The 6148-nt window shown below is 39.7% G+C and overlaps 1 long non-coding RNA gene across 1 annotated transcript; it reads right to left on the bottom strand.

The window, feature by feature from the left end:
* Positions 1-1342: 1342 nt before the first annotated feature.
* On the bottom strand, positions 1343-4558 carry LOC105044193 (uncharacterized). The gene is made up of 3 exons (XR_012140585.1): positions 4466-4558; positions 2943-2996; positions 1343-1593 (listed from the first exon to the last, which is right to left on the bottom strand). It is a non-coding gene; the product is annotated as an uncharacterized lncRNA (long non-coding RNA).
* Between the last annotated feature and the right edge of the window lie 1590 nt (positions 4559-6148).

Genomic DNA, 6148 nt, shown 5'->3' with positions numbered 1-6148 from the left:
CTTTCTCTTTTTCCTTTTTCTTTTCTTTTTCCTTTTTCTTTTTCCTTTCTTCTTCTTCTTCTCTTCTTCTTCTTCTTTCTTCTTCTTTTCTTTTCCCGCGGCCACCCTTGGCTGAAACAGGGGAGGACCGTGAGGTCCCCCCCTCGGTGGCTCGGGCTCCGGTGGCTTGGCCGGAGATCCGACAACGGCCGACGATGGGGTTCGGTCGGCGGCGAAGAGGAGGACGGCGGCAAAAACAAAGAAAAAAAAAATCAGAAAACAGGGGATCCGTCCCCTTTCTTTGTGATTTCCGGCCATTGGCCGATCGCCGACGGTCGAAATTTTCAGGGAAGGAAGAGAGGGAGATGGGGGTTCGATCTCGGGAATGGGATGCCGCAACCGGCGGCGCCGGTGGCCGGAAAAGAGAGGGAAGAGTTCGGCCAAAACAGAGTAAAAACATGATCATTTTATTCATGAATTTTTCGGTGATCCCGAAGGCCGGCGGGAGTGCACGAAGCCATAGAAAGGATGGGAGAGAAGAGAGGAAAGAGGAGAAGGGCTTACCTCCGACTCCGGTGAGGTCTCCGGCAAGTATTTGAGATGAACACGATGAGGACATCCGCGGCTTCAACGGAAAAAAATTCGAGAGAAATAAAAGAAAAATCCGGTGCTCACCTTAGAGGGAAGGAGAGGGGGTTTTATAGGATGTAGGGGAGGTCGAATCCGCCTCGGATTCAACCTCTCCACCGGTGATTTGGGTGGAAGAAGACTCCCAGCGGGAGTCTTCTTCATTCTTTTTTTTTTTTTTTTTTTTTTTGTAAGGCTTTGGGCTTTTTGGGCCGGGGTGTTACAATAGGTTCTCTTGGACATCAATGAGGAACATGTAAGGACTACAGACTTGTTCCTTGTCGATTGTTGACATGTCCGTTTCCCATAAGAAATTTGGTATGTTTTACATGAATTTTACATTCTTATGTTTCTAACCTACTACTTGTGCAGGAACATGATTGCCAGTTCTTCTGAAATCAAATACTAAATCAAAACAAGATGCAAGCTTTACAGAAAATAAGAAACAACTCCAACCATAATCTAAAATTCTGCAGAACTAAACTAACCATAGCCTAAAACTGCAGAAGTAAATTAAAAGGGTAGACAACGCATGTGATTGATAATTCTTTATGTTGAATGATCACATATAATAAATAGTAGAATGCCAATGCATAAAGGCTGTACTTTCTTCTAAAGATTGATCTTTGTTATGTTCTGCTACCTCCATTTAGCTAAAGCAAAAGCACTTACTATGCATGCCCTGAATGAAAATCTTTTTCGATGAAATGCCCTGAAGGAGAATCAAAATCAGATATTCAGCTACAAATATGGTCTCAATTGCACCATTAACCAAAATAATCACAACCTAATCAATTATGTTGCCCTAAAACCAGAGTATAATTTACTAATATAGTGCATAGTTTCACTCAAAAAGAAAAGGGGAAAAAAGACCACTAGGTCAAATAAAACGATAGAACAGAGACATTTGTGGTGGATGATGAAGATCACTGAGAAGTGTGAAGGAAGTTCATCATGATGGGAAGTGTTTGGCAGTGGTGTTCAAATCTGCTGCATCAAAAGTTAGATTGCTGGTTAGTGATCAGCCAGCAAAATAATATTTCATATGATGGCCAGAAAGAGCTTCCATTAAACGCTCCTATAGCCATGCTAAGATTAATTGATATAAAATAACAATGCTAAATGAGTAATGCTATGTTGCACACCTTTCATGCATATGAACAATTCTCTTACCATATGATAAGAGATAATTAGTGTAACTTGTAGATTTATTGTTGGTCAATGATGAGGTCGACAAATCAACAGTTACAGACCTCGTGAACAATTCATGTGCACATAATGGGTGCCCTGAAATATTTTCCCTGCTAAAGATATCCCATCCTATCACTTCCCACTTCACCAGTCCAGGTGATTGGCTCTCACCCGGCACTACTTAACCCCCTTCCAGTGGTGTTCTATATAAAATTTAGTTTTATTATAGCAATACTTTATCTACTAAAATTGTATTTGTTATGGATCAAAAAAAAGTGAAAAGAAGACAATGTATAGCTGTTAGGAAATTATATGAAGCAGCTAACCCATAAGTTTCCCTTCAGATGAATTTCCTTGACCTTTTACTACTGCAAAAAATGGATAGGCTGGCACAAGATTTTTATGGATGTCTTTAATGGCAGAATTGAGAATGTCATGATGAGCCAGTTTCAAGATGAGTCAAATTGAGCGAATTAGCTATTGCCAGCATGGAAGTGGTTGTTTAACGGCTTTTAGCTTATGTTCTTTGATCGATTTGTGAAAAAAAAAAGTAGCATGAAATGTTTCATAAATGACACATCCGGGAGGTTATGGGCCCCTTCAAAGGAGAAATTTTTATGTAGTTATTAGTGAAAAAATAGCAATTAGCAATGCATTAACTAAGGAAATAAGGATGATTGGGCATTAAGGATTGTGCATTATGCAAAATGATACTTCATTGCACACCAATCATATACCAATAACAACTTCTGAAATAAAAATAAGCAATAAGGCATATTTTGAAGGATATACACATACAAAAATTAATTAGTTTATATACCCTATTGCTAGGCAGCAGTCTTGTGTCATGCTTATACCCCATGACTGGGCATCAATCTCACGAGGCTAGTTATGAAATTCATGCACACACAATCAACATACCCAACATAATAAGGACAACCAATCGTCAACTATTATAGAGATAGAATCATAACTCGCTTAACATACTAGTTCAGAAATGAAGGTTTTATTCATTAACAATAATAAATCTTACTATAAAAATTATAAGGGCATTCTCATAATAATAATCAGATCTGATAAGATCTAACCATATATAAGATGACAATGCCTTTATAGAGAAGAAGGGAGTATTTAGGGACACCTACCTCCTTGCGTTAACCAAACACCTTGCAAATTTCTTGAACACCTTAGAAATTAACCTAAAACAAGTAAATGAGATCAAAATACTTGCTATTTGATTATCCCCACCTACATGATTAATTTGAGACATTTCCAACTCTAGGCTTATGACAATTGTGGGAGATGTAGATGGAAAAATTCATTTGGCCTTATAAGAGAATCTTAAACTCACCAACATAACTACATTCATCTAGCATCCAAATCGCAGAATTTAATGACCAAACCCTATGTCTAAGTGGGGTAACAATTGACCAAGATGAAGGCTTTAATCTGCCTGTTCTGCAGATAATTGGGAAAAAAAAATGCCACTTCTATACTTCCCATTGGAGTTGGGGCTTACAACTTTCCAAATTTAAAATAAGATATATTTTTACAATTTCAACAAAAATCACATCTAAATACAAGTTCTAAGCAAGATTTTAATCAAAAGAAAAGTTAGCACGCTATTTTGCCATTCCTGCATGTCTGGCCATTTGAACAGTTTAATTGACCAGCAAACATCCTTCCAAAATTCTCAAATTTTTCTGGTTTATTGGTCCATAAGTTGACAACATCCAGTTAAACTAACAGATTAAAAAAATCACCCAAGATGATTTTTTTTTTTTTTGGATATTAAGGGAGGCAAAAGTCACCTCAACTTGAAACCAAACACCCCGATTTTGGCACCACGATGCTGCGACAATACTCCAAATCAATCAACAGTTTAGATAAAATATGCAACAACCCTGAAAGAGTTCAAGTCTTTGTAGGTGGTATATTCTGCTATCACGATTAAAAAATCACGGTAATGAGAATAGGATTATATATTTTCTAATTGCTCCTAACCAATTTGTAGATGTAGGTCTGATGCACTGCACAAAGCTTCCTGAATTCATTATTAAAATTTAGGACAACAATTAAAACAGTTGATACCAAACCACCAAGTGCTGAAAAGACTCAAATCAATTCAGATATACGCAGCAACTCCAAATGAACTCAAATTGCTGGATACTGTAAACTGCGTGATCAAATTCACAAAGAATAAAAAAATAATAATAAAATCAATAAGGCTATAACTTGAAGATAAAAGCGAGGGTTTTCTTCAGTAATGATGGTCTTTTCTTCACTTTTGATATTTTTCACCTATTCAAGAAATAAAGAGAGGATATTACCTAATATTAAGGGCATTCAAGGGAGATCGCTAGAGAACATCAGAACAACATTCCCGACAAACTGGTATTAAAGCCAATCCTCGATTTCAGATAGTTTTCCTATTTTCTTCCTAATTTTCCCAACATTTCTTTCAATAGGAGAGAAAGATCGGCATCTCTATGCTCTAATCTCTTTCAGGAAACTAAATTTATGCAGAAGATAACTCCAAGAGAGCTCGGTAACATCTAGATTGATACGGGAGAATCGAGTTAATTTCCGCAAAAGATACCATCAAAAATGATTTCTGAGACGATAAACGGGGGAAATTTTGGGAGAATTTCTTGAATCGTCATCGAACCTGGAAATCAGATCAAGAAACCATGAGGAAAGGCCCGAGGATAGAACTGGGTGATATCTGACCATCCGATCGCCAAATTGACGGCGATTAGGCAGATCTTCTCGTCTCCCCCGAATTCTTCCCCCTTTGTGAGAGGCGGTGAAGCCCTTATCATCTCTCCCTTCCTCCCTCCCTCTGTCACTCTCTCCTGTGTATAAGCGGTGGCTTGCCCGGGAAAGAGGTTATAAATAGTCCACAACGGGCTGGGGTCCGAAATCAGGATTAGCTATCGCTGAGCGCGAGATGGTTTCGACCGTCTAATACGTTGGGGTTAGAAAAAAAGACGGTTGTGATCTCATTTAAACGGAGAGAACTCCACCCGTGACCCTGATACTTCCCTCCTCCTTGGATCTCACTCGCTGCTACGACGCTGCCCGCTTCCCGCTCCTCGAATGTCACCTACAATCCCAATGATGCTCTCTTCCTCGTCCTCCTCCTCTCCCCTCTTCGGCGTGCTGTCACCACCGTCCACCATCTCTGCCTCCAAGACTAGCGCAGGGCATCGGAGCTGAGGCCTGTTCTTTATGAATAAACTAGTTTAGAACCCATATAAATTCTTTAAAAATAATATTAATTTTATTTATTTATTTTATTATATCTATTCTAAAAAATAAAGTGACAGAAGAAATGACATGCCGCAAAGACTCGTGGGGAGACGGGAGAAAAATGGAAATTACCGGAGGAAGCGGTCGAGGAGTGGGGCCGTACAGGTCGTAGGCCAATAAGGTGTCAAGGGGGCATGGTCGGTTCGAGTCAAGTTAGATCCAAGCTTGCCGCTGCTGCTCCAATAGAGGAGGCTGATCGGACTTGGAGAGAGGTCACGACAGCTGCCTTTAATGTTATCCCCGTCGAGCCCATGCTGGTTCCACCTGTGATCGATCGGTGCCATGTGTCCTGCAAAAACCAAAAAGAAGGACGGCAGCGAGCCCAGCTCGTTGATTCGGCTGCCCTTCTGCACTTCCATCCACCGCTCGCATCCATCGAAACCTAGTAAGCCCTTCAATCTCCCTCAGGTACTCTCTTTCCCATGGATCATCCAAAAAGAAAAAGAAGGAAACAAAAAAAGAGCTGACCTATTTGTGATGGCAAAAAAAGGTATACCTTTTCATAACTGGGTATGCGAACTCAGTTCAGCCAATGGGTTTGTCCATTTGGTTGGCATGAATAGAGCTGAATTGGATCCTCACAGCAGACCAATTTCGGAAGAAATGACCCCGAAATGGTATCCAGCTCAACCCACTTAACACCTAATCACATGGGCTCTAATTTTTAAGACACCTGTGTATTCTGATTATGAATTGAGCCTGCCAAAATTCATTGATGCATATGAAATGACAATCTATGCTGAGTGTAGAAAAAGCCGCCCAACCCAGATCAATTTAAGGGAACACAAAATAAAAACGCTGAAATACAGACCAACTTTGGATTGAGAGAGACTCTCTTATGGTTATTAACAGGATTACTCATTCCCATACTCATAAGAACCCTTTATGGCCTAGATTACGGCATATTATGATTGCGGCAGCACCTATTTCTTTTTTCTTTCTTATCTACTTTGTGCTCCATCTATTCATATACATATCAGGTGACAGGATCTGCAGCTTGTTTATTGTTAAGAGAAGGGCATCTCTTTACGTGTTATGA

Source organism: Elaeis guineensis, chromosome 4 (genome assembly GCF_000442705.2).
Source record: "Elaeis guineensis isolate ETL-2024a chromosome 4, EG11, whole genome shotgun sequence".
NCBI classification, from domain to species: Eukaryota; Viridiplantae; Streptophyta; class Magnoliopsida; order Arecales; family Arecaceae; genus Elaeis; species Elaeis guineensis.
Note: the sequence above shows the minus strand (reverse complement) of the source record. Positions and strands in the feature narration are given on the sequence as shown.